General features: G+C 53.4%; 1 pseudogene; it reads right to left on the minus strand.

The window, feature by feature from the left end:
* Positions 1 to 10,906: 10,906 nt before the first annotated feature.
* LOC123936584 lies at positions 10,907 to 11,743 on the minus strand (annotated as a pseudogene).
* Between the last annotated feature and the right edge of the window lie 406 nt (positions 11,744 to 12,149).

Raw genomic sequence — 12,149 nt, forward strand, 5'->3', positions numbered from 1 at the left:
AGATCTCGTGTCAGATGCTACACATTAGAACTGTCATCTGCATGGCACTGAACTGAACCGGCACTTGTGCATTCAGAATTCTGTCCTCACCCTCCTGGCCAGCAAGTCCTCGAGACTGGGAAGTCTGGAGCGCCAAATCAGCCTTCTGCCTGTCCTCCAAATAGAAGAAGGGCCCTATGGATCTGCCCTGGATCCCCACGTAAGGATCAACTTGCACGGCCCTAGATGGAACCCGGATATCCACATCGCACTGTGCATTAATTCACTGACACTGCTTGATCCCTGACTACAGTCAGCCCCCCAGGTAGCGGCCTCCATCCCCTGCAGGTGGGACGGGCTACGGCCCAAGGCTGTCATCTCTACCCAACCTGGATTTCAGGCATCTGTGCCCCGACCATAGCTCCAATACTGGCGTATGGAGGATCCTCAAGCACAAAAGAGCACTTCTCCTTCCCCAATGCAGTAAAAGCTTGCTGTGGGGATGGGGGTCAAACACTCAGAGTGGGAGCCAGAGTGGGGCCCAGGAGACTATGCCCAACCAGGAGGGCCGCCCTGGACACAAACAGGCATTGTGACCATCAGACTGAGCCTGCTTTCAAACAAGCCCTCTCATAGATGTACCAAGAGCCCGCATATGCCCCTAGGCCCAAATCCTCACCCTCGGTCCAGTTCTCAAGGCGCCCGGACCCAGAAGCCCACTCTGGAATCTCTGCAATGGCGGTACCCCTGAGACAGAAAAGAGCTCTCTTCCCTTCATCCATAAATTCACCAAAACCTTGGGAGCCATACAAAATACCCACAGAGGCAGAATCTCCCATGGACCCATGAGGCCACCACCCCATTCCGTGGCCAACAGAGACACACAACCCAGACAGAAGAGCCTGCGCTCCTGACTCCCCATTGCCCAAATTTCAGATCATGAGGCACTGCCCTCACAGTCTGCAGATCAGGCCTGTCATTACCTCGCCCCTCATCCTAACCCAAGTATAGGTTGGCAGAATTTTGTCCCCATAGCCCTCCACATTCCCTCCAGGATGGGGCCACTGGAGCCACAGTGCAGGACTCTGCCTGCCCTGGCAAAGGAATCTCTGCACTTCATAGTTACACAATCCCTCCAGATTGGGAGACATCTCCAAGGTCCCTGAGCCCACCTGATTTCAATGGCCGCTCTGGACAAAAATGCGCAGTCTGACACATGCCAGACACGTACTCCAGGCAGACACCCAGGTCAATGGCCCTGAGTCAGAATATGGAAACTGACATGCCCCTAGGACCTCAACGGAACCTAGCTGAGGTTTGCAGGCACCTGTCCACAGAGGCAGGTTCTGGAATACCTACATTTGGTCCAACACTTGCTTCCCGAGCCACAAAACAGAACACCTCCTGTCCCCAGAAGTTAGCCAGCCTCTTGGGAGCTTTGTCCAACCCTCAGGGGAGGAGAATCCTTCATGACATCTGTGCCTCCGCCACAATCTAAGGTCTCCTGGACACAAGCCAAAATTGTGACCCATCAGCATGAGGCTCCCTGTCAACACAGCCCCCTGGACACTTGCACAGAGCCAGAAGATTGAAACTGCCTTGTTCCTGGGCTGAAAGGATAAACTGAGCTGGGCTTTCCAGAATCTTTACGGTGAGCTCTGCTACCATCTTTCCATATGGGGGACCCTGGAGCCATCAAAACGGACTCCCCATGTCCAGCAGAAGAAAAGCTTGCTGTTCGGAGCAGATCACAAACTCCAGACTGGGAAAACCTCCATGGCCTCATGAGGCCACCCCTCCATCATTGGGCATCAGGGACAAAAATTCCAGCATGAGCGACCATCTGACACTTGCCCTGACTCAGGTGCTGGAGATCTCGAGTCAGAGGCTGCACATTGGAACTGTCGTGTGCTCGGCACTGAACTGAACCGGTGCTTGTGCATTCAGACTTCCATCCTCACCCTTTTGGCCAGGAAGCCCTCGAGATTGTGAAGTCTGGGGTCCCAACACAGCCTTCTGCCTGCCCTCCAGATAGAAGGAGGGCCCTATGGCTCTGCCCAGGATCCCCAAGTGAGGATCATCCTGCACGGTCCTAGATGGAACCCCAATATCCAGGCTGAAATGTGCACTAATGCTCTGTCTGACATAGCCTGAGCCCTGACCTCTAGTCAGCACCCCAGTTATTGGGAGCCACGCTCTGAAGATGGGACGGGAACAGGCCTGAGGCTGTCATCTCTACACAGCCTGGGAGTTCAGGCATCTGTGCCCAGACCATAGCTAATATCCCGGCCTATGGGAGATCCTCTAGCACAAAAGAGCACTTCCCCACAGCAGTAAAAGCTTACTGTGGGGATGGGGGTCAAACACTCAGAGTGAGAGACAGCTCCGTAGCCCAGGAGACCACCCATGAAGGCAGTCCTGGCCACAAACAGGCATTGTGACCATCAGCCTGAGCCGGCTTTCAAAAAGCCTCTTCGCTATCTGGACCAGGAGCCCGCATATCGGGCCTGCCATGCCCCTAGGCACAAATCGTCACCCTCAGTCTGGTTCTCCAGGCACCCAGACCCAGAAGCTGACTCTGGAATCCCTGCTATGGCGGGACCCCAGAGTCGGAAAAGAGCTCTCTTCCCTTCATCCATAAATTCACCAAAACCTTGGGAGAAATGCAAAATGCCCACAGAGGCAGAATCTCCCATGGACAAATAAGAGCACAACTGAGACACACAAACCAGACAGAAGAGCCTGTGCTCCCGCCTCCCTGTCACCCTCATTTCAGATCCTGAGACACTGCCCTCATGGTCTGCAGATCGAGCCTACCATCACCTCGCCCCTCATCCTAACCCGAGTTTATGTTTGCAGAACTTGGTCCCCATAGCCCTGGCACACAGGTACTCCAGGATGCGGCCATTAGTGCCACAGTGCAGGACTCTTCCATTCCTCCCAAAGGAATCTCTGCCCTTCACAGTTGCATCAACCCTCCAGATTGGGAGACACCTGCAAAGGCCCCTGAGTCCACCCAATTTCATTGGCCGCTCTGGACAGAAATGTGCAGTCTGACACATGCCAAACACCTACCTCCAGGCAGACACCCAGGTCAATGGCCCTGAGTCAGAAGATGGAAACTGACATGCCCCTAGGACCTCAATGAAAACCTATCTGAGGTTTGCAGGCATCTGTCCCCAGAAGCAGGATCTGGAATACCTACATATGTTCCAATGCTTGGTACCTAAGCCCCAAAACAGAACACCTATTTTCCCCAGAAGGCAACCTGGCTCTTGGGAGCTGCGTCCAACCCTCAGGGGAGGAGAATTCTGCATGGCGCCTGAGTCCCCGACATATTCTAAGGCCTCCCTGGACACAAGTCAGCATTGTGATCCATCAGCATCAGGCTCCCTATCAACTCAGCCCCCTGGGCACTTGACCCAGAGCCATCAGATCGAAACTACCTTGTTCCTCGGCTGAAAGGATAAGCTGAGCTGGGCTTTCCAGACATCTATGTGGTGAGCTCTGCTATAATGTCTTTCCATATGGAGGACAATAGAGCCATCAAAACGATCTCCCCCTGTCCCATAGAAGGAAAGCTTGCTGTATAGACAGACCACAAGCAACAGGTGGGAAAACCTCCATGGCCTCATGAGCCACCCCTCCATTGGTTGGTCATCATAGACACAAACTACAGCGTGAGCGACCATTCGACACACACCCTGATTCAGGTGCTTGAGATCTTGAGTCAGACGCTGCACATTGGAACTGCCATGTGCTCAGCACTGAACTGAACGGGCGCTTGTACATTCAGATTTCTGTCCTCACCCTCCTGCCGAGCAAGCCCTCCAGAAGGAGGAACTTTGGAAACACAACGCAGCCTTCTGCCTGCCTTCTAGAAAGAAGAAGTGCCCAATGGTTCTTCCCTGAATCCCCATGTGAAGATCAACCTGCACGACACTAGATGGAACACCAATATCCGGCTGCACTGTGCACTAATGCTTTGTCTGACACAGCCTGAGCTGAGACCTCCAGTCAGCCCCCCAGGTAGCTAGTGCCATCCCTTGCAGGTGGGATGGGCCATGGCCCTACACTGTCATCTCTACCCAAACTGGGTGTTCAGGCATCTGTGCCCAGACCATAGCTCCAATTCCAGCCTATGGAGGATCCTCAAGCACAAAAAAGCACGTCTCCTATCCCATGGCAGGAAAAGCTTGCTGTGGGGATGGGGGTCAAACACTTAGAGTGGGAGCCATGAGCATGGCCCATGAGACCACGCCCAACCAGTAGGTCCGCCCTCAGTACAAACAGGCATTGTGACCATCAGCCTGAGCCTGCTTTCAACAAGACCCCTCTATAGCTGGACCAGGAGCCCACATATTGGGCCTGCCATGCCACTAGGCCCAAATCCTCAACCTCATATCTCCAGGCGCCCAGACCCAGAAGCTGACTCTGGAATTCCTGCTATGGCGGAAGCCCTGATGGAAAACAGCTCTCTTCCCTTCATCCAGAAAGACACCAAAACCTTAAGAGCTGTGCAAAATCCCCACAGAGGCAGAATCTCCCATGGACCCATAAGGCCACCCCTCCATTCTGTGGCCAACCAACACACACAACACAGACAGAAAAGCATGCGCTCCCTCCTCACCGTCGCCAAAATTTCAGATCCCGAGGCACTGACCTCATGGTCTGCAGATCGGGCCTGCCATCACCTCGCCCCTCACTCTAACCCAAGTTTGTGTTTCCAGACTTTTGTCCCCAAAGCCCTGGCCAACAGGCCCTCCAGGATGGGACATATAGAGCCACATAGAAGGACTCTGCCTTCCATCTCGAAGGATACTCTGGCCTTGATAGTTGCACAAAACTTCTAGACTGGGAGACACGAGCAAGGGCCCTGAACCCACCCAATTTCGTTGGCCGATCTGGACAGAAATGCACAGTCTGATACATGCCAGACACCTACCTCCAGGTAGACACGCAAGTCAATGGCCGTGAGACAGAATATGGAACCTACATGACTCTAGGACCTCAACGGAACACTAGCTTAGCCTTGCAGGTATCTGTCCCCAGAGGCTGGTTCTGGAATTCCTACATATAATCCTACGCTTGGTCCCTGAGCCAAAAAACAAAACACCTCCTGTCCCCAGAAGGCAAACTGTCTCTTGGGAGCTGCGTCCAACCCTCAGGGGAGGAGAATCCTGCATGGCGCCTGAGCCCTCACCACATTCTAAGGTCTCCCTGGACACAAGCCAGTCTTGTGACCTATCAGAATGAGGCTCCCTGTCACTTCGGCACCCTGGGCACTTTGCCTAAGAGCCACCAGGTCAAACGGCCTTGCTCCTGGGATGGAAGGGTAAGCGGATCTGGGCTTTCCAGGCATCCATGCGGTGAATTCTGCTATGATGTCTTTCCATACAGGAGACCCTGGTGCCATCCAAACGGACTCCCCCTATTCCGCAGAAGGAAAGCTTACTGTTCAGAGCAGCTCACAAGCCCCAGCATGGGAAGACCTCCATGGCCTCATGAGGCCACCCCTCCACTCTTCGCCCATCATGGACACAAACTCCAGCATGAGCGACGATCTGACACGTGCCCTGACTCAGGTGCTGGAGATCTCGAGTCAGACGCTGCACATTGCAATCTCCAGATGCTCTGCACTGAGTTGGACCAGCGGTTGTGCGTTCAGAATTCCGTCCTCACCTTCCTGAGCCGCAAGCCCTCCAGGTTGTTCTTTTGGGAGCCCCAAGGCAGTCTTCTGCCTGCCCTCCAGAAAGAAGAAGCAGCCTAGGGGTCTGCCCAGAATCCCCACGTGAGGATCAACCTGCACTGACCTTGACGGCACCTCAATATCCTAGGCCACCCTGTGCACTAATGCTCTGTCTGACACAGCCTGAGCCCCGACCTCCCATCAGCTCCCCAGGTAGCAGGCCCCATATCCTGCAGGTGGGACCTGCCATGGCCAGAGACTGTCAACTCTACTGTACCTGGGTATTCAGGCATCTTTGCCCAGACCACAGCTCAAATCGTGGCCTAAGGGGGAAACTCATACATAAAAGAGCACTCCTTCTTCCCCACGACAGGTAAAGCTAGATGTGGGGATGGGGGTCTAACCCTCAGAGTGGCAGCCAGCTGCCTGGCCCATGAGACCACGCCAACCCAGGAGGGCTGTCCTGGCTACAAAAAAAGCATTGTGACTCTCAGCCTGAGCCCGCTTTCAAACTACCTCTGGGCTAGCTGGACCAGGAGCCCACATATTGGGCCTGACATGGCCCTAGTCCCCAGTCCTTACCCTCAGTCGCGTTCGCCAGAGGCCCGGACCCTGAGCTGACTCTGGAATCCCTGCTATGGTGGGACCCCTGAGAGGGAAATGAACACTACTCCATTCCACCCGAAAGACACCAAACCCTTAGCAGCCGGGCAGAATCCTCACAGAGGTAGACTTCCATGGCCCCATGAGGCTATCGCTACATTCTGTGGCCAACTGAGACACACAACGGAGAAAGAGAAGCCTGCGCTCCCGCCTCCCCATCGCCCTCATTTAAGATTTCATGGTGCTGCCCTCATGGGCCGCAGATCGGGCCTGCCAGTAACTCAGGCCCGCCCTTATATCCGGGGCTTACAAGTAAGTTCCTCTGGCTAACAAGGCCCCTACATTCCCCCCTTTTCTTTGGAAATTAGTCAAATCCTTGAATTTTCAACCAGTTCTATGTTCTCCTGTTGTAAGATGGTTATATTGAACATGTAAGACGAACTTTTTTATCGCTCCAATTTTCTTTGGTACAAATGACATTAGGGAGTTTATGATACCGGGGCCAAAAAGTAACAGTAGTGCACAGTCGACTGTTGAGTTAGCCATTCCACGTTTTGTATAACCTTTTCCATTTTTGTCCTGATTCCGTTCATCTAATTTCCCACCTATACTTTACATGAACAGGTAATAATAGGAGCAACAATAAACTCACAGTTTTTTTAGTTTTAGCTTTAGTCCATGGTCAGTGGGGTCTGTCAACTGCAGCTTCCATATCAGGGAGGCGTCCTCATCCTTGGCTTGTTTGACATGACCCGCATGAATCCAGGCCCTAATAACCTCTACTTTTACAGTAAATGGTCCCTTCCTGAGAGGCTCCAAGTTTTCCCCTTGATAGGGATATATCCAAACCAAGTCCCCAGGTTGAAAAGGATGTGGTTCCACCTTTGTCTCCATCCCAGTGTGGGTAATCCGGATCCCCGAGTGGGCTTTTTTAAAGATAGACTTTAATACCTGCAGTGACTGGAGTACAGATTGTTCAGTCATTTCTGCACACAATCCAAACAGAAAAGCTTGAGCTCCGCCTCCGCATCACCTTCATTTCAGATCCCGGGACACTGCCCTCATGGTCCCTAGAACGGGTCTGCCCTCACCTCGCTCAGAACCCTATATCGAGTTTGTGTTTGCAGACTTTTGTCCCCAAAGCCCTGGCTGACAAGCCCTCCAGGATGGGGACTCTGGAGGCATAGCACAGAACTCTGAATGCCACCCAAGGAAACTCTGCCCGTCACATTTGCACACACCCTCCAGATTGGGAGACATGTGCAATGCCCCTGAACCCTCCCCAAATTCTTTTGCCGCCTTGGAAAAAAGGTGCATTCAGACATGCCAGATACCTACCTCCAGGCAGAGAACCAGGGCAATGCCCCTGAGTCAGAAGATGGAACGTGACATAAACCTAGGACCACAACGGATCCTGAGCTTAGGTTTGCAGGCATCTGCCTCCATAGGCAAACTCTGGAATACCTACATATGGTCCAACACTTGATCCCTGAGCCACAAAACAGAACACCTCCTGTCTGAAGAAGGCAACCTGGCTCAGGGGAGGAGAATCCTGCATGGCGCCTGATGCCCCACTAAAATCTAAGGTTTCCCTGGACCCTAGCCAGAATTGTGACCCATCAGAATGAGTCTCCCTGTCACCTCACATCCTGGGCACTTTTCCCTGGAGCCACCAGATCAAAACGGCCTTGTTCCTGGCCTGGAAGAGTAAGCGGATCCGGGCTTACGAGGCATCCATGCGGTGACTTCTGCTACAATGTCTTTCCCTATGGGGGACCCTGGTGCCATCCAAACGGACACTCCCTGTCCAGCAGAAGGAAAGCTTGCTGTTTGGAACAGCTCACAAGCCCCAGACTGGGAAGACTTCCATGGCCTCATGAGGGCACCCATCCTGTTGTCGGCCATCATGGACACAAACCCCAGCGTGAGCGACCATCTGACACGTGCCCTGACTCAGGTTCTGGAGATCTGGAGTCGGACGCTGCACATTGCGAATTCCAGGTGCTAGGCACTGAAATGAATCAGCGCTTGTGTTTTCAGAATTCCGTCCTCACCAGCCTGGCCCACCAGCCCTCCGGATTGTTCATTCGGGAGCCACAATGCAGTCTTCTCCCTGCCCTCCAGAAAGAAGAAGGGCCCTAGGTGTCTGCCCAGAATCCCCATGTGAGGATCAACCTGCACGGACCTCGATAGCACTCCAATGTCACAGGTTGCCCTGTGCACTACTGCTCTGTATGACACAGCCTGAGCCCCGACCTCCTATCAGTCCCCCAGGTAGTGGGCCCCATATACTGCAGGTGGGACGTGCCAAGGCCAGAGACTGTCATCTCAACCCAACCTGGGTATTCAGGCGTCTGTGCCCAGACCATAGCTCAAATTCCGGCTAAGAGGGAACCTCAAATATCAAAGAGTACTCCTCGTTCCCCACCACAGGAAAAGCTTGCTGTTGGGATGTGGGTCTAGCCCTCAGAGTGGGAGCCAGCTGCCTGGACCATGAGACCACACCCACACAGGAGTGCCACCCTGGCCACAAACAGGCATTGTGACCCTCAGCCTGAGCACGCGTTCAAACCAGCCCCCTCGCTAGTTGGACCAGGAGCCCGCATTCAGGCCTGATATGCCCCTAAGCCCAAATCCGTACCCTAGATCGGGTTCTCCATGCGACCGCACCCAGATGCTGACTCTGGAATCCCTGCTATAGCGGGACCCCTCAGATGAGAACAGCACTCTTCCCCTCCCGACTAAAGACACCAATCCCTTGGGAGCCAGGCAGAATCCTCACAAGACCTCCCATGGTCCCATGAGGCTACCACTCCTTTCATGGCCAACCAAGACACACAACCCGGACAGAAAAGCCTGCGCTCCCACCTTCCTGTCATCCTTATTGCAGATCCCGGGTTACTGCCCTCACAGTCCGCAGATCGTGCCTGCCATCACCTCACCCCTAAACCTTACCCAAGTTTGTTTTTGCAGACTTTGTCCCCAAAGCCCTGGCCGACAGGCCTTCTAGGATAGGGCCTCTGGAGCCACAGTGCAGGACTCTGCCTGCCCACCGGAAGGAGGCTTTGCAAATCAATTTGCACAAACCCCCCAGATTGGGAGACACAGGCAAGGGCCATGAGCCCACCCCAAATTCATTGGCAGCCTTGCAAAAATGACACCTTCGGACACAGCCCAGACACCTACCTCTAGGCATAAACCCAGGTCAATGACCTTTAGTCAGAAGATGGAACCTGACATACCCCTAGGACATCAACGGAACTCTAGCTTAGATTTGCAGGCATCTGCCTCTAGAGGCAAACTCTGTAATCCCTACATATGGCCTAACACTTGATCCCTGATCCAAAAAACAGAACTCCTCCTGTCCCCAGAAGGTAACCTGGCTCTTGGGAGCTGCATCCAACCCTCAGGGGAGGAGAATCCTGCATGGCGCCTGAGCCCGCACCACATTCTAAGATCTCCCAGACAGAAGCCAGCATTGAAACCCATCAGAAAGAAGCTCCCTTTCACCTCAGCCCGCTGGGAACTTTGCTCCAGAGCCACCAGATCAAAATGGCCTTATTCCTGGGCTGGAAGTGTAAGCGGAGCTGGGCTTTCCAGGCATCCATGCGGTGACTTCTGCTACGACTTCTTTCCATATGGGGGACCTGGTGCCATCCAAATGGAATCCCCCTGTCCTGCAGAAGGAAAGCTTGCTGTCCAGAGCAGCTCACAGGCCCCAGCCTGGGACGACCTCCATGGTCTCATGAGGCCACCCCTCCATTCGTCAGCCATCATGGACACAAACTCCAGCATGAACGACCATCTGGTATGTGCCCTGACTCAGATGCAGGAGATCTCTAGTCAGACACTGCACATTGGAAATTCCATGTGATCGGCACTGAACAAAACTGGCACTTGTGCATTCAGAATTCAGTCCTCAACCTCCTGGCCAACCAGCCCTCCAGATTGTTCATTCAGGAACTGCAATGCAGCCTTCTGCGTGCCCTCCAGAAAGAAGAAGGGCCCTAGGGGTCTTCTCAAAATCCCACGTGAGGATCAACCTGCACGGACTCGATGGCACCCCAATATCCTACGTTACCCTGTGCACTAATGTTCTGTCCAACAAAGCCTCTGCCCCGACCTCCCATCAGATATCCTGCAGGTGGGACCTGACATGGCCAGAGAATGTAATCTCTACCCAACCAGGGTATTCAGGCTTCTGTGCCCAGACCATAGCTCAAATCCCAGCCTATAAGGGTACCTCAAGCATAAAACAGCACTCCTCATTCCCCAAGATGGGAAAAACTTGCTGTGGGGATGGGGGTATAACCCTCAGAGTGGGAGCAAGCTGCCTGGCCCATGAGACCACACCCACCCAGTAGGGCTGCCCTGGCAATAAACAGGCATTGTGACTCTCAGTCTGAGCCCGATTTCAAACCAGCCCTCTCGCTGTCTAGGCATGGAGCCTGCATATATGGCCTGGCATGCCCCAGGGCCCAATCCTCACTCTTTTTTTTTTTCTTAACTCTTAGAATGTTTATTAAATCGAAGGTTGAATGAATAAAAGTGAAAATTTTCAATCAGGAAACATGAAGTTTCAATGTGTAAGGGTTTATATTCAATTTCTTCTTTTTACAATCTTCCCCTTTAAGATTATATCATAACGTGTGAAGCAGTGGTGAGATCTATGTCATCAGAAATTCCCAGTTTGCTGATTTCCTGGAGATTTTTCATCCGATGATTGTACTGCAACAAGTGAGCATCATTGACTGCAACCTTGAAGTGGTCAGATTCAACCAGCACTTGTATTTTGAATGGTTTACCACTTTCGAATTGGAAAGTCGCCTGTCTTTCTTCCTTTCCCCAGATGTTATCCAGCATTGTATTGCAAACAATGACTCTCTTGTTGTCCTCATTGAAGCGTGGGTTAAAGTGGAAAGCAATGTCATTCCCTCTCTTGAAATCTAAAGCAAATCTGTTTGCATTGGGCTTCGTTGTGTCCAGAATTTTTATCAGCATGCGAAGCATGACTCCTCCCGGCAAGGGCAGGTCATAAGGTACAGTCAGTGGTCCAGCAGGGATGCCAAAAGCCCCAGCAGCGGGCTGGGCTCCAGGAGCACTTGGCTGTCCAGGAGGCGGGTAGGCCCCGGGACCCCTCGGTTGCCCAGGGTGGGCTCCTGATGCGGGTGGTCCAGGATAAGCAGGAGCTGTTGGGCCAGGGTAGCCTCCTGGAGGTGTCTGACCAGGATAGCCACCAAGAGGGGCCTGTCCAGGGTAGCCGCCAGGAGGGGCCTGTCCAGGATAGCCGCCAGGAGGGGCCTGTCCAGGATAACTGCCAGGAGGAGCTTGTTCAGGGTAGGCACCAGGATAGGAGGCCCCTGGGTATCCCCCTGCTCCAGCAGGCTGGTTTCAACATTGACCAGGCCATCCTTGAGGGTTTGGGTTTCCAGAGCCAGATAAAGCATCATTAAGTGAAAAACTGTCTGCCATTTTCCCGATGCCTGGGTGCTCACTTGCTTGCTGCAGGGGCAGTTTCTAGTGAGGTGCTGCGATCCCTAGTCCTCACTCTTGGTCGTGTTCCCCAGGCGCACAGACACAGAAGCTGACTTTGGAAACCCTGCTATGGCAGGACCCCTGAGATGGAAAACAGCACTCTTCCCTTTCAACCAAAAGACACCAAACCATTTGGAGCCAGGCAGGATCCTCAGAGAGGCAGAATCTCCATGGCCCCATGAGGCTCCCGCTCCATTCCATGGCCAACCGAGACACACAACCCAGACATAAAAGCCTGCCTTACCGCCTACCAATCACCCTCATTTAGGATCCCACGGCACTGCCCTCACGGTCTGCAGATCGGACCTGCCATCACCTCGCCAAGAACCTTATCCGAGTTTGT

The sequence above is a fragment of the Meles meles genome, unplaced genomic scaffold (assembly GCF_922984935.1).
Source record: "Meles meles unplaced genomic scaffold, mMelMel3.1 paternal haplotype, whole genome shotgun sequence".
NCBI lineage: Eukaryota > Metazoa > Chordata > Mammalia > Carnivora > Mustelidae > Meles > Meles meles.